General features: G+C 42.5%; 1 protein-coding gene and 1 long non-coding RNA gene across 6 annotated transcripts in view; both read right to left on the bottom strand.

The window, feature by feature from the left end:
- Positions 1-24,589, bottom strand: part of LOC126925220 (uncharacterized) — a 161,014-nt gene that overhangs the window by 103,551 nt on the left and 32,874 nt on the right. The window lies entirely within an intron of this gene.
- On the bottom strand, positions 4,852-24,150 carry LOC126925285 (uncharacterized). The gene is made up of 4 exons (XR_007713861.1): positions 21,615-24,150; positions 14,743-21,580; positions 5,171-5,263; positions 4,852-5,024 (listed from the first exon to the last, which is right to left on the bottom strand). It is a non-coding gene; the product is annotated as an uncharacterized LOC126925285 (long non-coding RNA).

The following is a 24,589-nucleotide window of genomic DNA, read 5'->3' on the forward strand; positions in this document are numbered from 1 at the left end:
ACGATGGACAAAAGAACGGTTTCGAAAAGTTCGGTCTTGCGGCGTTTCGTTACCTTGCCGTGTACGATACTAATTGGATTCGAATTTAATTGGCGAGCGCGCGACAAACTTCTCCTAATTGGTCAATGAATATACCTTCTTGCGAGAGCTTTGAAAACTTGCGAGATGTGATCGAGCTGTCGAGTTTCGAGCACCGAAAGGTAGCCTGAAATCTTGACCGATCAACGATATCTGGCAACCGAGAGTTCTGACGAAAGCTCCCTTAATCCCATCGCAGGATCAAACGATAATTCACCAGGGATAATAAGAAACTAAGGTTCGCTGTTTCGCCAAGTTTCACCATTATTCGCTAGTTGTACAAAAACGAAACTATAGTTGTCCAACTTCAATTTGCTGGATAGTTTGTAAACGTTCGACGCTCTTGAAAGCGTGGGTCAGAATTCGCAAGGATTAACATCTAGGCATGTTAGCAACTAAGTGATTGCGGATTTTGTCATTACCATCTAATGACAAAATCACTTAATTGCCAACCCAATAGATCATAATACATGTATATTACGTACATCTTTGACAGTTTCACCCTACGCGTAGCACCAAAATACCACTTGCCCGTCGCTCTCACGTTACCTAAAAGTTCCATTATTATTCAGCCATTCTCATCGTCTATTAATTCATGTACACGTGGCAAGCTCTATTACATATATTAGTCAAGGAACCTTAATTTCTGATCATCCTACGTACGCTTCCTTCCAACTTGACTAGCTCGCTCGCGGGGATAATTGGAAGGCGAGTCGTTTGCCTGAAAATTATTCGGTGCTCGACGGCAACGGCTGCCAGCACAGCTGAAACCTCGCAGCTCGAGAAACAAGGAGAGGAGAGCAGAGCAGAGCAGGATAGAAATGGAGAGCGCGGCGCTTAGCTGCACCCATGAACGTAAGGGCGAGTACGTGTGTTGGTTGCACGAGCTAGGTACATATATGCATCCTGCATATTTCAGGAACAGAACACGCTGTTCCTGCAGAGGGACGACGGGCTATGCGTCGCGTAAATTTATAAGGATCCCGCGTTCTCGCTACTTCCGCATTCTTAGCCACGCGGGAGATATGAATTTAAATTTATCGACCCTGTCGACCCATTTTCCCAGAGTTGCAGGGTTAATCCGCGAAGCGGACCGCTTGTCCCTGTAGCCAGGACCTGCGCAAATTCTCAGAGTAAAAGCATAGCCAGTTAGGTTTAGGTCGCGTTACGTAGCTCACTATTCGGCTGACTATCAAGTTAAGTTAGGATAGAGGGCGCGTACAGCTGCTGGTCATTTTACTGCGGTGAGCAGACCCTTTTGTTTTAATAATTGTTTTTATTCTCTCGGACAGCTGAATAGTCAGCTACATTTTCATCCTCGCGGACATGTGTTTCAAATAGGATCAAGATTTATTTCAATTTTTCTCGGTATATTGGAAACGTTGGCATAGGAAAGGCACTTTTCACGACGCGGTCAAGACGCGAGACGCCGATACGATAGCCTTTTACAAGCATCTGGGATTTAATAAAATCGAGACAACGTTTTAATAAAAGTGCTCTGCCAGATAGCAAGATTTCCATGACAAACATCTCGCGCGAAAACGCCCTCCGATAAACTCTCTTTCCCTCTGAAAGTCCTGCAAAATCTAAAAGTCAAAAGGTCGGTATATTTACGGAATGAAAGAGGGAATGGGACGAAAAGAGGGGAGGAAAAGGATGGCTCGAGGCTATGCCGCTCGCGTTAGCTTTTTCTCTGCTCTCCTCCTTTCAACCCTTTCCTCGTTTCGCGCTCCTCGTAACCTCGTTTACGATACGGACCCGTCGCCGTTTTCGTGTCGCCTAAGCGATCCTCTTTTCGTTCATACGCGACCGCCGGAAGAGAGTCTCGTTACCGTCAGTATCGTACCCTGTAGGAAAACAGGTACATTGATGCGTCAGAAAGTGCAATGTTTTTAAAACCACCTACTTTATAGCATGAAAGTTGGTACGCGACGAGAAACATGAATGGTCGAATGAAATTTTCGCAATTTTTATTCTTAATCACCGTAACAAGTGGGCAATATTTCAAGGGCTGATTCATCATTCACGAACGATGAAAGAGCGCATAAACGCGAGTTTATCGTTTGGAAGGAAATGTTCGCGTATTTTCAAATTACGATAAATGGTTCGTATTTCTCGCAGGGAGAATACCAATTTATATCACAACCTTCCTCCATCGTTCTTGAATGATGAATCAGTATCCGATTTAGTAGGATGTTCGACTCGCATTAAAAAATTGAATCCGAATGAAATCGTGAGAACCGACTCTTCTAAAAGTCCCAGAAAATCGACATCAAAGAATTGATATAAACAGAAACAAAAGATAAGTGTTAGGTTTGGTTGGGCGTTACTTTATCCAGCCGCCGTGAAGAGGTCGCTAGAGACGCGTACTGTGTCACGGATGTACGCTTCTAGGAAGAATTAGTGGTATCGACAATTCTTTGTAAATATCTCCATAACTAAGGCCGAGCGACGGTTATACGTGTAGGAGAAAGCTGTCCAGAATCATGACCTGAACAACGTATTAACGAATCATCGAAACGAAGATGACCACAGCTTTCTAAATAATTATCTTTTAACCTCTTAGGCACTATGCGCCACTATAGTGGCTCACTCTACTGACTGATACGTTCACCGTTTGAACTAAATGATCTTTTTCATTTGTCTTGCTTCACCCTTTTTTTGCCCTCGCAACGTTTTATAACAGTGTTAGCAATATACAGACAGAATATATAGTCTTTGTTTTTGATACGCCAGTGCCAGGTATCAATTGTTGCTTTTCGTTAATTTAAATATACCATTGTTAGATGCTGTTTTTAACATGCCGATCCGTATCCTTATAATTTTTTAGAATCTCCAAGCTCAAAATGTCGCTTCAAAATAGAAAACGAAGAGCAATTTGAAAAACACTATCATGCTATGAGTATGAAAATTGTGACGTGGGCCTATGTGTCGTTCCGCGCCTTAAAATATATCACACACAATTGTATTCTTAATTATTAAAGTAAATTATTAAAGTTAAAGTCTATGCATCGTATCTTTAAAAAAAATGATAATTTAGTTATCAAAATCTTCATTGTAATGTGCTTGCGTAGAGAAGAGAATTATCCGTCACACATTGCAGTGCTGTATCTCTTACACGTAATTCCGCCGTACCTAAGAGGTTAATCTCTGGAAATGTTAAACTGTAAATAAGCGTAAATCGCGTTCTTACATGTAGATTCAATCGTATAATTAGAAAAGCAAAAAGATATTCGTGTATCTTTCGGGCAAATGTACGTAAGCATGAAATACCATGACTGTACACACTTGAACCACGATAAAGTTATCAAGCTAAATTACTGCACGTGTCTGCCGGCCTTTCGTCGAGTAGTTGCGGCGAGAAACCTTCCTTAGTAACGCTAAAAATATTCAATTCTCAATTTTTAAAACAAAGAATCGATTCGGGTAGAAACTGCAGAGATTTGATTATCTGGAGAATCGGAATCGAACATCCCTAATCTGAAATACTGCCCACGTGTTAGAAGACACCTTGTATGTACATTGCATAGACTGCAACAACGAGAGATTAAAAGTTTGACTGAGATCCTAGAGAAAGTCCCTAGATACGTAGTGTTCTCTTCGCAGGAAATATCCGCGTCCGTGTTTCTACCGATTAGACGCCCGCAAGGGAACGAGAAGACTCGAGCGGAGATTAGGCGGATGCGCGAGAAATTCTAGCCTTTCGTGAAACGTCTCGCCAAACGCTTTTTTTCATTCTCCGTTAGATAAAGCTAGCGGAAGTTTTCTTCGGTAGAAGAAAACAAACGAGTCGTTTTCTTTCGTATCGGTCGTCTGTAATCCCATAACGCGCGCAATTTTCAAATACGTCCGACTTTTTGTCCATTCCGAGGAGATCGGATTTACATCTGAGAAGAGAAAAACCGAACCGATAACTGCAGATTTCGCGTAAATTATTATTCATCGCCGCCAGCGTTAAGGTAGAGAAAAAAATACATGTAACAGAAATATTTCGCAGAATTAACGCTAATCTAAATAATTTTTTACCGTCACGAATGTTTTCTTTTTATCTGCTTATGACGACGAAGAATAATAGAATGCCAGTCATCCTGATTATATGCCAAAAGCTACTACGGAATCGGAGAACTGATTCGACGAATATATCTCACAGGCAATCAAGGACAACATTCGTAATATTAAGAAATTGTTTGACGTTAGCTTTAACCATTCACAATGCTTCCTCTTATATTTCTTTTTTCGTGTATCTTAAAAAGTATCGTAAAAGCATTTACACGAAAGCTGTGTTAAGAATTTGGTTACACCTCTTGTTGTAAAAGTAAGGGAAAATAAATAGGTTTGAGGTTAACCGCGAAATTCTTAGGAAGCGCCGCTATGGTTACCTGAAGATTCGGAATCTGATCCTGGCGTGGGGCTAGCATCCACGCTGTGCCTAGATCCCTGGCAACACTCGCTGCACTTGCTGCACATTCTGTCTTGCGACTCAACACTTGAATGAGCGGTATATCCCGGACAAGGATCCTGTTCACTTTTTCGCACTAGATGCACCCACGCGGCGGTGTATCGAGACGATCGGTTATCGATAGACGGATGGTCTCATCGTTCCGTGAAAGACAACCTGTCCGAACAGCAGCCGGGAATTCCGACGATCGATCGACACCGCCGTAACCACTCGATTTTCTCGACCACTACCACCACCACCATCACCACCACAAACACTAACGCGGCCCTTGAAACCCGGTCAATCTGATGGAAAACGGTTTTTTACTCCTGGCATTGGTTCGCCCTCGCGGTTCTGCCCTCTATCGGCCGCTCGACCAACTACAATCGAGAATCGCGATTTTGCGCGGCATTTCGAACGTCAGATGCCAATGACGATGGGATGACGAACAAATTTATTAAACGATATTCATTCTCGCGTTCATTTCTCCGTAATATTATTTCAAATTCTATCCAGTAACGAATCATAGAAGAATAGTAATGAAAATACAAAAATTTCCTAACCTCTGATCAATATTTAATAACTAAACGGTCAATCAATATTTCTTTATCAGCAATCTGTGTCGAGTTTATGGATGAATAGTGTGTCGCTTACCTCGATAATCGAGAGCTACCTAACGAAGTTTTTAATATGTAGGGAAAAAGATTTTCCAATACTTCGTCGTTTGTCAGATTTATCGATTTAAGTCTAATCGTAAGAAAGGAGGAGTTTATTTCAAACGTCCGAACAGAGTAGGTGTCCAAAAAGACGTAAAATAAGGTATCTTGCACCGTGCGATACAATCTTATATCTCGAGCGAGAACTTCGGCAGTTTCAAAGGGAGAAAGTTTCCCAGTCGAAGATCCGCTCGAAGCGAAGCGATCGAACCGTAAAGAAACATACGTCGTTCGTAATTACGATCAAGTACCTCTCAAATCCAGTGACGCGTAAAATTAATTGTCTCTACGTTGCAAGTTTAAGCTCACGTCGCTCTATAGTCGTGTTCTCGAGGCAACCTCGTGAACCAAAGAGATACGACTGAACGTATCTGTGATCCGTGTGCTGGTGAATTTGTACCGCGGAATCTATCCTACACGTACAGGTAGTAAAGGGCTAAAGGCAAAGTGGCTGCAGAGATTAGTTTCGGTATGGAGAAACGCGTCTTCCGACCGCTACCAGCGTCGTTAAAACGTTGAAATTTTCCCATCGGGTCGAGGCAATTTACTCTGGTGGAAGGAAACACAATAATTGAAGCGAAATAGAAAGAGCGGTTGGACGTGGACACGGGGTGGAAGGGCGCGGCAGAGATCAAAGTAACAAAGCAGGAAGAGGAGAATCGCGGTTAATCGTATATCGGGATAAACGAAATTCAGAGATATCGGGCTGAGCTTAAATTGAACGTTGTTACGAAACGTAATACGATCCGCTGTGCTGCGAACGACATGAAATTAACTAGTAACCCGGTTCGGTGGAGGAACAACGACGAATCACCTCGTTGCGCTCTCACGGAAATCGATCGTCGAACGCAACGATGGCAATTCGCAATTACGCGAGAGGCATTTTGCGGGCCAGCCCGTACACCCGGAGACTAATGGGGTTGGGGCGGCGGCGGTGGCCAGGGGGTGGCGATGACGCGCGCGCTTCCGCCACCTCAAATTCGATGTAATTCGGTGGCTGGAATTCGCGCAACTGCGCGCCAACGCTGGATTTCCATAAACGACCGGTCGAAATTCGTCTTGGAACTGGGTTAAGCGGCGTGTCCATTGTGACGGCCTATCGTCCATCGAACCATTCGTTGCCCTTTAATCGTCATTATCATGCAGCCGATGATTTGGTTAATTGGCTGATCCCACAGTCAAGTGTACCACTGAACTAACAGCTGAGCATTTCGCGCCAGTCAGTTTTTATCGCGGTGAACGTTAGAGCCAAATAAAAACCGTTACTTAGCTTTCGTGATACAAGCGGAGATTATAAAAGAACGTAACTGTATACTGCATTCTATACTGTGCGTTTCAAAAGTATTCTACTCGGTTCGATGTACCGTTAATTCGAGTTCGATTATGGTTCTCCACTGCAAGCGAATTCTTCTCCGAATCCATTGGTCCGTTCGTTATTCAAGGAAAGATGGTGTTGCACGATGTTTGCGAGGAATATGACGAGAATCGATAACATCTCTCTTCAAGGATGTAGGGTGCGGTGGGACGATGAGACGAGCGAACGTTTCCTCGTGGCAATTTGCGAAATCACAGAACGAGACGCGATCACGTGACTCTTAAGTAGCGATTAAGCTGAAGTTTGCAACAGACGCAGAGAGAAGCTAGCGACGTCTGTTCTCGAGTCAGCGACTTTCTTTCCGCGTTCGACTCTCGGTTAAGAGGCTTACTGAACGAGAAACGCGGGATAGAGCAAAGGTTGGCGAAATGGTTGGAAAAACTAGGCGAGATTCTCGACGATCCGCCACCGATTATACATCGCGTGTAAGTCGAGCTGGAATAATCTCCTCGCCAGAATAAGCAACGCGAGTATAGTGTTCGTGTCGTACGGTTTCATCCCGATTACCATAAACGCGCGTTTCCTCGTAATAACGTTAATTACGGACTAATAACGGGTCCGTCGAAAACGTCGGAACGAGAGAGAACAATCGATCGCTGTTCTGCAAGCCCGGCCAGGTGTATTCGGCAAACTGCAAAGGCCGTAATTAACCAATCGGAATTATCCCAAGTACTATTTGTGGTTTGAATTACACACAGTAAATTGAAAAAGGTTTTCTTGGAATTAAATTAAAATTTACCGCTGATGTATATTCATGCCCAAAAATCTTAGCATAGCTTTCATTTTTGATAAGGACTTCGATATTTCACATATATATATTATGAAGATAAATTGTACATTTTTGTTCTTAATCTTTTATCGAAACATTTTATTGCTAAAACTCTGCTGATTCTAGTATCTGATTACCACGTAAATAAAGCTTTAAAATATAATTCGTATAATGTTCTTCAAAATTGATAAAATGTTGCAATGATTCTATAAGAAATAAATGTCGGTAATTACCTGCATTTTTATATTATTGAGTTGGCAACTAAGTGATTACGGATTTTGTCATTAGGAGGTATTAACAAAATCCGCAATCATTTATTTGCCCACCCAATAGGTATATCTAGCGTACCTACTTCTATGATTTTTAAATACGTTACAGAAGTCAACATTTTGCACACCTTTTTCTTCTACATCTAACCGTCGCTCGTTCTTAGTTTCCGAGAGAATCGCAGAAATCTGTCGCTACCATTATGGTGAATTCAGCGTACAATTGCGCAAAATGACATCTGATTCGAATCCATATAAAATCTATATAAGCAAAAGATAAGAATTTAGGTTCAGGTAGGTTGTTATTTTATCCGACCGCTGTAAGGCACCCACCGACTAATACTAGCGACAATTGCAAGTAGAATTCGCTGTACGATACCGACCACTGCTGTTTTCCCAATATCTCGGAAATGAAGGCCGAGCGGCGGTTATACGTATAGGAAACATAGTGCAATATGGTGGAAGAAATATAAGAGATAGTAGCGTAAAATGTTTCTACAACGTATTAAAAAATCATGGAAGTCTATGAGCTATGGAAGTCTACTTATAAACAATTAACCGAAAAGTAGAATGTGTTGTGCGATACAAAATGACTGTTTTTTAAGTAGGTCTATAAACTTGAACAGAACGTAATTTATGGCACCCTTGAGTATTTAACTTTCTCTTCTTGCGGTTGACGCTGGCAGAAACCCAACGATCGTTGAAAGCTTCGCGTTTTCTTGCACGGTGCGCGTTACGCGAGATGCCGAAAGAAGAGCCGCGATATCCGATTACTGGTCGGTGAAGAATAAACCGATCAGGCAGGATGTGATCAATCCGTGGTGTTCTTACACCTTGTGGCTGTGGTGCGGCTTGCGTGCTGCCATCTGTTCGTGCTAATATGCGTGCGTGCGTGCATGCGTGCAAGCCTTAAAATACGATAGATGACGCAACGCGTAAATCTAGAAACGTCCCTGACTTCCGGTAGGATCCATTGGAAGCTAAAGATGCGTGATGGCGCGCCTTCCTTCTTTACGTTCTGCTTCTAGCTGTGGCGCGTGCCTATCGACATCGTGACCGTGTCTAGGGTGAAAGGTCTCTGGTTTTAGGGTGAAAACAAAGCGAAAAAGTTTAGGTGGATGTGTAGCAGCTAAATATTCAGCCGCATGAGAGAAGAAAGCAACGAGAGGCGACTTAGTCGACTAACGGTCTTAATTAACCACAAATAATTTTGTTCCGTCAGTTTGGTAGTTGACCGATCTGACTAACGCAGTTCGCTGTTCGCAACGCATTCCCAATATCATAAAATATGCTTGCAATATTCAAATTCGAGTAGTTTCCGCTGCTACTGGACATATTCGGCCAAATGAAAGCACGTTATGCCTCGTATTGGACGACGAAAGCATAAGAGAATCGAGTTATACCGGGTGTTTCACGTTACCGTGTAGAACGCGTGTGTGGTGCGCGAAGACCGGAAAAGGTGTCGGATTTTTATAACGACAACTTTTTTTCACAGCCTTGATATATCGTGATTGTTAGAAGTTTCTGAATCAAAACGTAATCCTGTTACCGTTGAGAACGTCGAGAGAAAGAGTTTTGGAGAAGAAAGAGTTGCCCAACAGTGATAGTGTGTGTCGCGTTTCACGATGTGCTATATTCGACAAATTCTTGCGAAAGGAGTTTTATCAGCGCGTAACTGGCAAGCTGGAATCCATGGAACCCTAATGATCTTTTAAAGTAGAACGCAGATTCGAAATTGATACGGAGAGGACTGTTTCGAAAGTAATTGGACGAACGGAATCAGCGTCGCGTTTTCTGTCGCAACTCGGTCGGCACTCGTGCCACGCTGGATAATTGGAGACGAGTCTTTCCACGAGCTTAACTTCGTTTGTGCTCCTCGCGTCTCCTCGTCGCACCACTTCTACCACTTGCTTTTTTCCCTTGTCTCAACGAACGACAAGTTGTCTCTTCTTTTGCACCAATGTAACGAGAAGATCGCGAAATTAATTCGTCCACCGTGAAACTACAAACTCTACTCCTCCCTAGTTGCTTCCTAGCACCAGCCCGCTACTCTCAACATGTTCGGTCGTTAAACCAAATTAATCTGTTCGTAGTAATTTTCAATTCGAGTTCAGAGTTACGAAACGCGTGGTGTTGTGCATTATTAGCAAGAGAAATTGTTTAGGTGTTTTAAAGCGAGAACGAACGGTTCATATTTCAAACAGTATATCGACCAAACCGCGTATTAAAATCGTTTCTTCTTATAAAATGCAACTAATGAAATATCAGTAACCGAATCGTGTTAGTTTCAACAATTTTAGTTGTAGAACGCAACGTACGTCTTCGCGTAACGAGAATAAATGTTACGGCTTTGACAACATTGCACGAGGCCGTGGCATTTTTTCTCGCTTATTTCCACGCAATTTAATATCATGACATTTAGTTGGTCATGAAGCTGACACCGACTATGTTCTGTCAGCCACCCATGTTCTTAGAAAAATTGTAAATTCATAACGCGAACGTCATTGTTAATGTTGAATTTTCGTGATAAAAAAGCCGGCAAATGTAAGATGAGACACGTCACATTTACGACTCGTTTTGGTGCCAAATTACACGCGTAACAAGAACACGAATGCGCTTCACCACGAAACATCATAAAATAACATTAACACAAATGGTGATCGTAGTTTGATCAAAGATGTAGGAAAGACCAATTCGCGGGGCTAATCTGAATGCGCAGACAACATGACGTTGCGGAGACGTCGTGCACGTAGTGAGGACACCAGGTTTCGACTCGGACGAGTTGGTCGCGACTCGGACGAGTTGGTCGCGACTCGACGAACAAAACCTAGCGAACGAGGGGTGGGGTAAAAGGAAGGAAACGCAGTAGGAGGAAGAAGAGAAGAAAAGAGGCGGTAAGAGCAAAATGAAACGAGACCACTCCGCTTACTAACTGCCGTTCTTTCTCGTTCGCGACGCTACGATTCTTTTTGTCTTGGCGACGCGCCGTACCTCTTCACCGGCCTACGAGTAGTTTAGAAGAGATCGTTAACGCCGCTGAATGCACAAGACGAAAAGAGGGACGCGACGAGAAAACCAACAACCAGGAGCATCGCGTAAACGCGATGAATTGGAAACTGCGATTCGACTTCGCTCAGAAGAAATTCCTTTTCCTTGCGAACATATCGTTAGATGAATCATCGTCCGCGACCAATACGACATCTACGAAGGGATAAAATAACTTCTAGCTTTTAAAGCGTGTTGCCCGGTTTATCGAAAGCAATTTAACGTTGTGTTCGCGCGGCCCAGACGAACGACCGAAACGCAGCCTCTTCATAAAATTTCCGTGATTAGAATTTCTTTTTATCGATCGTAAAATCGAACGACCAGATTAAATCGAAAAGAGCACTTATTTTAAACTTAATACGATCATTCGTTGGAAAATAACGTCTCGCAGCTTCGAACGATTGGAAAAAAGCTAGTGGCTGTTAATTACGGTCGCCGCGTTTCTCTGCCGATGCCAGACGTCGTTTTATCGTCGAGGCGAATCCGCGGGGCATTTGGCGGAAAGAGGATTGCGCCCTGAGCATGCTATGAACAAAGAAAAAGAGAAAAAAAATGAAAAAGGGAGGAGGAAAAAAAGAAACGACGAGACGCGCTTTTCGAAGGTGTACGCCATCAGAACGAACAGAGAGTTGGGATATAAAAAGAGTCGCGGCGACGACGACGCCGGGCGTCGCGCCTCTACCGATGCAATCGACACGCTTGCCAAAGGGAGCGGAAACGAAAGCTTTCGTCCTGCAAATACGATGCATACGATTTTCCTCGATTCACGACCGATGATTATAGTCGAACCATGATCTCTTCTTTGGATTTTTTATTTTAACCACATTTTCATAGAGAAACATAACGTGAAATGGGGTAGCCTGTAGCAGAAGTTAGAAAGACAATTTCCAACTCTTTTATGGTTGCTCGCTTGTTCGTGCAATACTCGATGCGTGTTAAAGTCGAACGTCACCTACGTCGTTCTCCTACAAAGATGATCTTCAAAATGGAAGAAAATTCTCGTAGATCGAGAAAACGATCCTGCCATGGATCTCGTTCTCGTTTCTTCTTTTTTTTTTTTTTGTTTCTAGTGCTCCATTTTAAAGCGAATCGACCGAGTACGCGCAACTTTTGGAGCGTGAAGGAACGCGCGAGTCTACTTCGCGTCCACCCGAATGGGTTTTCTACGGGTCAAGGACAATCGTAACGTGCCGTATAGCGCTACCAGCAGGGAAATGGTTTATTTTTAAAATCACCACCACGTCCATGCAAATTTGTAGAGTAAAAACTGCCGGATCGCCGATCGATCGTCTAAATATAATACAACGTGCCTTCTCGTGTCTGTCGCGGCCGGGAAACCGAGAAGCCGAGAAACCTGTCGGAGAGCATATTTGTCCGTCGTTTAATCGTCACATAGACAACGACTAGGCAGGAAAACTAGATTTTTAAACGAGGTAACTTGATCCAAACTGCAGCACGACGTATGCGAATCGACGGCTAAAAAATTAACACGAATGAGCTTATGTCGTGTCTTTCTCGTGTGATTTTCATGTCGTACAACCTTCGGATTATCGTAGCCAGCGGATGCATTTACGTTAGGAAATTATATTAGGAATTTATACTTGTGGAAACATTCAAAAATATCGCACAGATTTAAACAGCGTACAACTGACTTTTACGGATCCGAGAAGTTGGCGTCGACAAAGCGCAAACTTTTGTAAAAGAGCAAACGACATTCGCTCGTTCGCCCTTTAACACGTTGACTGCCACGCGTGTTTTCAATGAAATCTCCTTCAGGCCACGAGTGCCGCTGTACCAAGCGTATTCTGCTAGACTGCCACCGATATTTTAGATAACTTAAAATCTATGCCCTAATTCGTTACAATGTCCAAGGGAAAAATGGAAAACTTATTTCTTAGTGAGTCAAATAGCAGTGAAAAAGAAAGCTTTTACGAGGTTTACAAAAATTCGGATAATAGCAATGAGGAAGAAATCAGACTTCCTAGACATAGAAATATAAATAGAATTACATCGTCTGATTCTGATTCGGATATTGATAAATGCAATCGTAGTGACACTGAATGTAATGAAGATACTGTTGACGAGATTTTACAAGAATTGGTCATTGAGGGAGAAAGAAGAACTGATGATACCGAGGAAAGTGCAATTCAGTTTGGTGAATGGAATGAATTTAGTGTTCGGCAGAAGTCATTTTTTTCCGAGACAGACGGCCTCATTAGACAATTACCTGGCGATGTTAATCCATACGATGTGTTCGAGCTGTTCGTTAATGACGAAATAATAAATTTACTTGTATCAGAAAATTGCAATAAGGAAGGATGTAAATATTAGAAGATTTAGAGAATTATTCGCTGCAAAATTATTAGGGTTGTCTGAAAATACAAAAAATCCTTGTCTTCCACGAAGTCAGCATAATATCGCCGTTCGGAAAAATGATTCCGGGAGAAGCATTAGACGCGCATGCAAACTATGTTATGCACATAAAAGACGTCGAACGGACCGATCAAAGACACGGGAGAATTTAAAGAAAACAACAACTTACTGTCCAAATTGTCCCGACCAAACTCAGCTTTGTATAGAATGCTTCAAGCTTTTACATTCTAAATAATTTTTTTAATAAACCATTTTCGTATTACTTTTATAACAATTCAATAGTTTTATTACTTCCTGTGGAATATCTTTTCAAATACCTACGACGAACCTTCGCGAGTAGTCAAATAAGCGTCGCCCGAATACGGATGACGCGGTCCTGTCAGAAACTTTTCTGTCACCCGAATACAGGTGACGTGACAGTCAACGTATTAAAATAAAATTACGATCAAACGAAAGAATTCTTCATCGACATAGCCGCGAATATTTTTCATCTACTCGTAAGTGGAACACGATTGTCCACGATTTGTCCAACGAATAATTTTCGTTTGTCCGTTTTCCGGAAGACCGACGAAAAGATTTCGATTGGACAGATCGTGGACAATCGTATTCCACTTACGAATCGATGAAAAATGTTCGCGAGAGCGTCAATGACGAATTCATTGACCCGACGGTAATTTTATTTGAAAGGATGGACGAACGAACGCTTTTAGAAAAATTTGCAGATGCAAAGTTCACGGGTCTGGCTTCTACGTATCTGACGTGGGTGGCAACGGTGCGTGCACTATAACAAGATACACAAGCACACTTTCGCGTGCTATAGGCTATCGTTCTATTTATCTGGATCCGATATAGTTGATCCATTTTGTAGATCATGCACTCTGGTGAATACTTAGAAGGCTGACAGAGTCGATACGTTTGCACGTAATGGCAAGTTGGTTGAAAACCGAGCTCCACTGGGGGATTGAACGGTAATTTCATAAAATATAACGCGTCTGTGTGAGCGTTATTTTTTCAGGCCGTTCCATCTACGCTGTCTCCCAAGAGTATCGCCACTGTAGCACAACTTAACCGCCGCTCTCAATGCTTTTGAGAATAACCGTATGTACAATGTACATATTTTATCGTCATGTCCATGTAATTTCTGTATTCTTCGTACACATCCTAGGCTTCTCTCGCGAGCGATAAATAAATAACTAGGAAAGGGAAGAATAACGAGCGTTCACCGAAGCGCTGTCGGATACGCCTTCGAGTTGGGTCAAGGACACATGCGATGAATCGTCTCTCGTCCGCTATTTAACCCTCGCATCCGTTACGCTATCCGATCGTAGAGACGCGATTCTATCGCAGCAAGAGGAGGATGAATAATCGACAGGCGCGAAATGTCAAGCGCGCCAATTCCCAATTCTTCCTGTTCCATCGAGGAAACTCGCCACTTAGCTGAATCTGGTCTACACCCAAGGACATGGAGCGTTTAAAGTGCACGAATCAAGGGAAGAAGATGGGACGAGATACAGACGCGTTTTAATAGAACACCGTGGGGCGGATAAAAGTTGGCAGAGACGGCGGCGGAAGAGGAAAGGCGGAGCCGCGACGGCAGAACCTGTTCTTCTCCCTCTCCTATCTCTACATTTTCCTCTTTTAACGATAGACTTCTTTCTACTTCTATCTCTATCAAAACATACACGAGCTTCTTATGGATGATCGATCGGAGGAGCAATCGTACGCAGAAATATCTCGCTCGATGAACCAGCCACTCCGCGATCGCGAAGCAACGAACTTGTCTCGCATCGTCCGGAACGTCGCGCACTGTCGGCTCGAACGGACGGAACTCGAGTCGACACGTTCGATCTGCCGATGGATCGGTTCGAAACTCGCGCTCTACGAGTTGGCGTTCACAGTTGCAATTGCAGGTTGGCTGCCGATGCGACGCAACGCCAACTCCCACACCGCCAGCCGACTCGCCGTCCGCATGCACACTGACACTGACGCTCCCTACAAGCTTGCACCGCGTTACCCTCTTCTCCTCACTTCTCCTCTTCTCTCCTCTCCTCTCCTCTCTTCTCCTCTCCTCTCCTCTTCGCTCCTCTTCTCTCCTCTCGCTGCTCCATGGCGTTCTGCGTTTCCTCCAACTCCCTCGCACTCGACGTTCTTCGTTGCTTTTGCAGTCCGCGCGCTCTCCATCCTCTCCTTGCCGACTCCGTCACCCTTCCATCTGTCTTTCTGCGTCATTCACCTCTGATCTTCTGTCTTCATCTTCAACGTCTTTCGTTCCGTTCTCCGTTCCATTGCTTCCCTTTTCTCTTTTTTCTTCTCTCCTCTTCTTCCGCTGCCGTCTCCGACTTCCGGTTTCTCGCGCATCGATTAGCCCTTGCTGGTTCGCTGCCAATCACGTCGTCTCTCCCTTTGACCTCGATCTTCCTTCACGAGGACCTCGCGTAGCATTCGTACGAGCGACTGCTGTACCAACGAACTCGGATTTCCAACGATACAACGTTACAGTAATTTGGTCGTCGCGGTCTATCAACGACGAAACTTCACATTTTCGGATAGATATGGTAGGTTGTCCGAAAAGATGAAGAAAATCTGTCGATGGTTTTAGAACGAAATGTTTTAAATCATCACTGTGTCTTGTCATATTATTTATTTTATGTTTAGCACATAACATTCAGGATTTAAAGATTTCTGACATATAAAAACGTTTTGATGAATTTTTAGTACAATTAATGTCATCTTTCATTTTTATTCGGAGCTATAACTGATTTTAGTTTTCTATTTATGTAAAATGAATAAGAATCAAAATGTTCATTTATTGAGATAAGAACTGTTATGTTTGCGAAAACAAAGCAACGGTAATGCGTGCATATTCTAACAGATAGGTGACGACTCGCATTATTATATGGAAAAATATCATAACAAATATTAGCAATGAGTTTCATTTGTTTATAATTATATTTAGCTATATATTTATTATTTCAAATCCGCATGTTAAAAAATTGTATAATCTACGTTAATTTTGCTCATACTGAGAACACGTAAATTTAATTTGAAAGGAATTTTTGCCTAAATAATTAATGGAAAGGCTGGTAGTGAAGGTATTTGGTGGTCCGAAAAGTTTCTTTCGTTTTACCAGGAAATAATAGACGTACAACGTTTCTTCTTTTATATTATTTCGTCGAATTACGTAGGATTCTTTTTGTTTTGTTGAGATAAACACCGTGACATTTCACAGACTTGGTTTCACGTTTGTACGAAGGTCAACTGTTATAAAAAACACGTTTGCGAAAGAAAGATACTTTCCGGACAACCTAATATATTGTACAAGATAGAAAAATATGTAGATGTTAGATATTCAAATAAAAAGGGCTTGTGACTTTATGCGTTGGATTTTTTCAACTGCCACAGACCAGTGGAATGAAAGATGTCGATCTTCTGTCTGTTAAGGGACCAAGAAGACTTGGCCGAGTTTTATCTGTTATTATTAATATTATTTTATTTATTATACTATTATATAGTATTAATCGACGTACGTGTAAAATTTGCTTGCAACAGAGACGAGGTTTCCATCAATTTTTAAAATGGCCTTAAACGCACTAACATTGTATGCTATATGAAATAACGTAAATCCTTGGGGTAAATAAGACGATCGATTATGGAAAATCGAGTTTATTTTAAGAATAAATTAAATTCTGTCCAATAACAATTAATAACAAATCTACTACAAATTTTACCTGGAAAATCGATTTTCTAAGTCTTAAATTAATCTGTTCAGTAAAATGGCTGCCGGTAAAACAAAGCAAAAGTAAAATATGTCGGTTGGCGGGAAGTTTGAATTCCATAGTATTTAAATATAAATTTATATAAAATTTATCAAAAATTTCCTACTTTTCCAAACAGAATTTTGCTACGTAATGGTATCAAACGTAATTGCACCATCGCAGCTGCTTATCGCTGCAAACTGTTCGATCGACGCTAACCGCGCAATTGAATCATCTTCGTCGTCTACTTTCGAACGGAAGTTGGTTTATGTCGTTGGTAGGGGCGGTGATCGGTTGCTCGACTTTTTATTCGATTCCAGCGTCGATTTACGTATCCTCACGCCCCATTGTTTCGACCCACCGCGCCGCGAAATACGAAACGGAGCGGAAGCGGCCCCAAGGATTTGTTTCCTGCGCTCCTATTTCACACATTGCCTGCTCATTCCACGTTTTTCTCTTCTCGGCTCCTCGCTACGAACTAACGCCATAATCACGTCGGCTGCGCTACGCTTTTTCCAACGAGTCAGTTTTATCAGAACAAATTCTACGTTGTTTGGTATTTTATAAAACAAACGATTAGTCGATACGATTGATAGATTATTTTGTGGGTTTACTTTGTTCATTAGGTTCTACGCTGTATCAGTGGGTGTGCTGATATTTAATGGCCAGTTAGATGCAAAATGAAGAGACGCGTCATGGAAAATCGACGCTCTTCCAGCTACGCGAAACAGTCTAAAGAAACTAAACGGTTGACGAACAATTCACGAGATTCTTAACTTTCGTCGCTGTTTCATCCCTTCGTTTACCTATGCGATGATATCTGTTGGGGAAACGAGGTCAAAGGACTGGAAAGCAACGTCCTCGCGAGCGGAGACGTTGGCTTCCACCCAAGCTACGACTCGATAGCTGGCGAGTTCAAATTTTCAGGCGACTGTAGCAGAGAGTCGTGAAACGTCTTCGCGACAGATTTTCCAACGGATTATCGCGAAATCTTTTTTATTACGCAAGCTTATCTCCGTAATCCGCGAGACAGTCGGAAACATGAGGCGGACAAAGATAGTCGTCCGTTCATAAACTGGTTTCTAGCGCGTCGATCGTAACGTTGAAAAGGAAGAAACGAAAGGGGCGATGCGCAAAACAACCTTGAAAAATCCTCAACAGATTAGCCGTGAACGTTGATCGTGTTCACCTGGTCGTAATTTTTATCCAAACGTTCCCATTCCACCGGAAATATTTTCGCCAAATTCTCTTCACTGACCGCGAGAAACGCGATCGATTCTCGTAACCCAGTTCTTCTTCGCGAACGTAATAATTCGTCGAGCTTTTCCTCTCGGAAAATGCGTCCGCCAAGCTGGCGAGAAAATAAGAAGATAGAGAAGAGAAGAGAAAAGAGGAAAACGTAAGTAATAAGGTGGAGAATTTGTGAGAGCGCTGGCTAAGGGTGTAACCCGGTCGATAAACCGGGGTGGGTGCGGTCCTTCCTCATCTCTCCTGCCCCACAGCTCCGACCCCGACCTCGGTCTGACCCCCTCGCCCCACCACAGTCGCCGACCCATCTCTTCTCTTCCACCTTTCACCGACACACGATAACCCACTGAAGAATGCGTGCACGCACCCACCGCTGATATCGCTCGTACACCTACAGTCGTCTTAGCAATTGAACACGGCACATCTATCTGTTTGTTAGTTTCAGGTCGACGGTGCAGAAATTGCACCGTCTAGCTTGGCAACTAAGTGATTGCGGATCTTGCCAATACCACGTAATGACAGAACCCGCAATCACTTAGTTGCCAATCCAACAACACGCAAACTGCGAACGTAAATTACAAAGAGAACGTGAAATTCAAACTTGCGAGTAACTAGGGTAACGTAAAAACGTGTCGACTCTTTGGTTATTTCTCTGCTCGTCATTGGAGAAAATGTAGAATGGGATTGTTGTCGTTTCCGAGCAAATCGGCTTTGAAAATTTGACAAATACGCTGGAACTTGATCGATCGCCGATTGGACAGCAGCGAATAATCGACAGAAGGTTAAACTACGTGTGAAAATAAGTGAAAAACGTAGAAGGAGATTGGTTTCGTAAGCTGCTTCCTTTCCGAGGAAGATAAATTTTCGAATGTGTCGTGCACGTGTGCCATGTTCGGTTCTTAACTAAACACATTCGAAGTCTATTTGCGTGAAAACCATGAAAATGTTATTTTACAATTTTATTCTCGCGTAATAAGAACCTTCTGCTGATTGTTTATTCATAGCCAGCCTGTGCTCGGCCTCCAAGTATATTTGATAAACTTCCAAACTCCACTTTATCGGATACGGAAACAACGCGTCACATGGAAAATTTGTTTCTTCGTCTCGACCAGTTAGAAAGCACCACCCTGTATAAACACGCTCCCTACTACACTTCATTTTGCTTTATTCATTCTGTTATTTATTACCTATCCGTTGCTTGTATTTTTTATCTCACAATAAACGCTTTTGTCCCTCGCTTCTGTACTCTTCGCTATTGAACATTGAGCTATCTCTGTATTGTTTGCTTTGCATAAGAAAAGCAGATTTAAATATCCTGTTGCTTATCGAATCAGAATACGTCGTATTCGCATTTGTCGTAGCTCGAATACACGCGAACAATTTCTCCCTAACAACAACGTTTAATCGCGCGATAGAATTCTGTTCGTAACGTAGACCGGGCGATCGCGCTTCCTATCACGCGCCCTGACATTTCTATTTCTCTTGGCAACTAAGTAATTGCGGACTTTATCATTAGGTGGTAATGACAAAGCCCGCAATCACTTAGTTGCCAACCCAATATAAACTGTCCATAAAATTTCTTTTCACGTGGAAAATTTGTGTTTGTATCGACCCAACAACTACGATATACACTGTCGTATAGACGTTGGAAAAATCGTGCCGCCTCTTTCTATCTGTTGGAATTGTCTAATTTATACTCTGTTAAGAATAAGTGCAGATGTCCACGTATTTTAGAGCGGCAGTATGCGACTAGAGTCTTACGACGTGAAGTGTATGGCCGGCGACGACTGTCGCAAAAGGATTTCCGAAAAATCGAAAGAGGTTGGCCGGAAAAGCGCGAGCGAGAATGATTTACTTTCGAACAAAGTTAACAGCGGGTCGCAAGTTCACAGGCAGGTCGACCTATTTCGCTCGAATAACTAAGCTTTATGGTACCGCAGGGTGGATACTAGCATTTCCATGAAAAAGAAACAAAGATGTAGGGTATCAAGTAGGGAAAAGTAACTCTGTGTCTTTGTACATTTTCATAAAATCAACCATAAAAATGTCAAATAATCTGAACTTTGATTCCTGTGGACGAGATGCCTCGTGACGCGACGAAACTTCCTCCTTTTGAAAGTTGACGAGCGATAACAAGATCAGCATCTGTAAATGTCAAGCGTTGTAGAGCAATCTTTTTCTTTCTTTCTTTCCCTTTTTCTTTTTTCTCAACATGTGCTTTGTATTCAACGCGTCTGCATATAAACAAAATAGAAAAGAATCTTCCAGTCCGCCAGTAATTCGTACAGTTTAAAATAACAAAGTTGCTGATAAAAATCGACGAAAACCTTCCCCTACTTATGGGCGACAGTGTGTATTCTATGAGATTGTCTTCTTTAACGCGACGTATGCTCCGCAAGCGGATTTACCCACTGCGCGATTCTTCTTGTTGCCTTACACCTTCTGATCGCCTTACGAAACAAACGCGAGTCTCGTGTCAATTTATTTCAACGTGTATACAAATTGTGACTGTATTTCTGTGTGTCTTAACTGTATAAAAAAATCCGTTTAAACATTTTGACTGCCACGTTGGTCATTGGTGATCGGAGCGCTTCAACTTCTTAAAATTGTAAAAATTGAATGAAAATTGACAGTTAGGGTATTTTGAAAATAACCGATAAATAGAAGATACTTTGAAATAAAAAGTGCCCCATTGAATAGTTAAACATTTTTATTAGAACATCAATAAAAAAAAATGAGAAGAAATCTTGCATCTAACGGCGCACTGTGTTAAAACACTTTAAACATAAATGTGGCTCATCAATACAATGTGGACAATACGTGGTCACCTTTTTCGTCCGATTCTTAGCAATTTTTGACCCTAATTGTTTAACATTTTTTTATACCACTCTATACAAAATTTTCGTGCCAGGTACGCTTGCCCTTCTTTCTCCTACATTTCGTGTCGCCATCTTTGTCGAATAAGTATATTTGAATGGCACTATGTGAGGTGCATTGCGAGTGCTATTCTAAAATCTGATTGGTTTTTGTTTTTGTTTCTTGTATACAAAATATCATCGCGTTTGAAATTCATGTATTTTATAATAACTGTTACGCCCCGAGGCTTACTATAGGCCGTGTTCCTAACCGTTTCCCTTGGCACTACAGTGTCGCAGACAGATCGTCTTACATGACCGGCGAAATATACACAATGTAGCGATAAGCGCATGGTTGTCGTCAAACAGCGAGTTCTGAAAAACATCGATTCGCCTTCGGGCCGTTATTTTACCTACACAAAGAAGGTGGCATACGTGATCATAGGCGCGACAGGTTGCGAGACCCGAACGTGGGGGAGGGGAGTGTCTCCCAGAGAAGACAAAGGAAAAAGTCGAAGGGCAGTCAGTATCATTTGAGAATTCAAATTGAAAGCATCGAGAGGTTCAGAGAAATAACGATATATTCTGCACGTTTTGCCTACGACGAAATGACGAATGCGAATGGTTTGTTGAAATAAACGAAGCCTTGTTATAATATGTCGCTATCGACCGTTACCAAGGTGCCATGGTGGTCACACGTGACCACCAATGAGATAAACGGTCCATTGTGGAAGAACGTTGTCTTACGTCGTCAATTTATTATTATTTTGCTATTATATGCTTTGAATAAAAAGGTACTTCCGTGGTGACCTGAGCGAAACACGTGATTTCGGTGTGGCAATTAAAATGTGAACTGTATAAAAAGAAAGATAAAGGAACGTAATTCGTTTGCAAAGGATACGATCGCTCGATTAAAATTCAACGTTGTTTCTCTTCCGTTTGGCAAGGGATGATCATAAATGGTACGCCACAGAGGTACGTGGGTTTGAACCAGCCGCCGCTCCTTTATCGCCGACAGCGGAAGAAGAAAGCTTGGCTAAGAGAGGGAAATCCTCTCTTGCACACTCGGCATCCGAGCAAACGAAAGTTGCAGACTTCTAAACACGTAGCTCGACGCCCGGATACAGCCAGGAAACGAGGCGAAAGAAGGAAGCACAGGAGGAAAGAAAAACCTAAGCCGAATCTAAGCGTTTTCGCGGCATCGATCCCTTCGCCCCTCCTCGAACGCGCTTATTCCTTTGGGCTACGACCTGCTCGTTTACTTTTCTAGTTTCTGCTTCTCCTCGCCAACTTCGTCGCTGGGAATAGAACGTTACGATTACAATTTTCCTCTTGTTCCTCGCGATTAAACTCTTTGTTACGCAAAGTGAGAAAAACGCGAGCAAAATGTCGAATACAACAGCGCAGATCGGACTCATTTTTTAAATACGTCGATCGAAAGAACATTTGGAAAATAGAAACGCAACTACGGCGATTGATCTACCCGCGTCTACGCGGTAGAATGAAAGAAACTCAAGCAAGGCGTTCGCAGTAACGTTATAAATCGCAGCTGCAAAACCATCGAAACGAAACATTTGGAAAATGATGTTTCACGATATCACGGATTATCTTGCAAATCTGTAGTTGCAAAATCCTCTTCTAAGTTTCATCGATGCATCGAAGAGCCGAGGTGAACTGCAGAGCAACGAAAACAGTGTTTCTCGCGCTAATCGATATAGAATCAATGATTGGACAGGAAGGGGCTGGCAGGCAGGTTGCAGAAGCCCGTGCGTGGGGCAGGGCAAACGCAATTTACGCGGCGAGATCGAAATTCGCTTGGGCCGTCGCAATTGGGTCACCGATTCGTTCGACACAGGTCGAGTTAATTTTAAGACGTCTCGTTATTTCCATCGAAAACAACGTCGAGAGCTTTGTATTTCGTTTGGACGAAGCGAAACTGTTGCTCGAACGTGGAAAACGCGAAAGGAGAAAAATTGAAGAAACAACGTCCGTAGAAATTTGTCACTTTAACGCGGTCCCGCGGAGGCGGTGGTCGAAACGACTAATCGATAGCGCATCGAGAGGGACCTCGAACATGCCACACACGCCGGAAACGACAAAGGATTCGTCCTGGTAATTAGGTCACGTAAATCGGCAGTATTCGGCCGATTCCAGACGATCGTAAAACATAACCTGTCGCGACCTCCGCAATCCCGAGATTCTGATCGAAACGCGTGCAGAGAAATTGGGCCACGGCGGAGCCGCGTATCTACTTTGATTCGTCGTTTCGTACGCCTGCGATGGTAATTGCTGTGAAAGAACAAAGAACAGAGTGATACGTTCGTCGTTGGAGAAATTGGAATGGACTGTGAGTGTCAAGTTTCGCGTGTATTTAACGCTGTAACCCTGGCTCTCAGTTGTTTCCCACCCAATCGTATTTTTCTGTGGTTTAACACGTTGAATGCCACGCCAGTTTCACGAGGTTTGGCCGTGGCGCCACGATGAATTTTTTAATATGCGATGCATATAACGTTGAAATATTACCTACAAGAGATATTTTACGGTATATAGTCATCATTGATGAATTTATCTCACCGAGGTCACCGGTGACCCATATGGCGCTGTAGCGCAGTTTTGCTCGATTCACTTCCTTTTTCCGATCACCAATTATCTCATATTGTTTCTTCGCGTTGCGAAATAATTGTTCTATGTTGTTATGTCAGGGACCTACCATAAACCATAATCCATCTATCGACCATACTTCGCACTTGTTTTTACTTGCAAACTTTCTACCATTGTGGAATAAAATTCGGAATTTTATTTTATACCATCGTTATAATAACTAAATAAGTTTCGATCGACAGACAAGCTTTGCCGTTTTGAGAAAATTTCCTACAAACAAATTGAAATTATTGCGTTGGCAACCAAGTGATTGCGAATTTTGTCAATACCACTTATTGAAAGAAACTTTCTTGTTTATGGAAAGAGTATGACATCGAGTCGCAAATGATTGAAAGGACACGCAGTAAAGTTGATTATACCAAGGACTCGCTATCTACATAGCGAAATAATTCTAGGAATAGCGTAGACAGAATAGAAAAAGAAAGAGAATAGCCGTAAACTGAAAAACAAGAGCGGAAGAGATAAAATCCTTTCTTTCTCTTCGTCTCGTTATGGGCTACATGGAACTGGAACGCGCGGAATGACCAACACCTGCGTCAATAGTACAGCCTTAATTCGTGTTGAATTTTCAATCGACCATAGATCGGAGAATCGTTAATTCCTTATTTTTATTTCACTCTTCTTAACACTTTACCGGCCGATAGCCGACTAATCGGTTTTTTGTCACCGACGCTTACTGACCGATAGCCTATTAATCGGCTTTTTATCACCAACAATCTTTCTCATTATTTGAGCAGTAATTTGTTATTTAGTACTAAGGTATCTTGCTCAGTTGCGTCAGTTGCGTTGCTTTGTAAGCTCCCACAATTTTATATCAATTTGAAAAGCTTACTGTCCGCGATGAACAAAAAGAATGGTATTGGAGAGTCTAAACCGAAACAGAACTAGTGCCAGGGAGAATTTGTGCCTGAGCTGCTGGTCGGACTGTTGAACCGCTAACGGTCAGTAAAGTGTTAAAAACAATTTCTCTTTTAAGGAAAAAAATTTTTCCTACTCCTTTCAAAAATAAA

The sequence above is a fragment of the Bombus affinis genome, chromosome 16 (genome assembly GCF_024516045.1).
Source record: "Bombus affinis isolate iyBomAffi1 chromosome 16, iyBomAffi1.2, whole genome shotgun sequence".
NCBI classification, from domain to species: Eukaryota; Metazoa; Arthropoda; class Insecta; order Hymenoptera; family Apidae; genus Bombus; species Bombus affinis.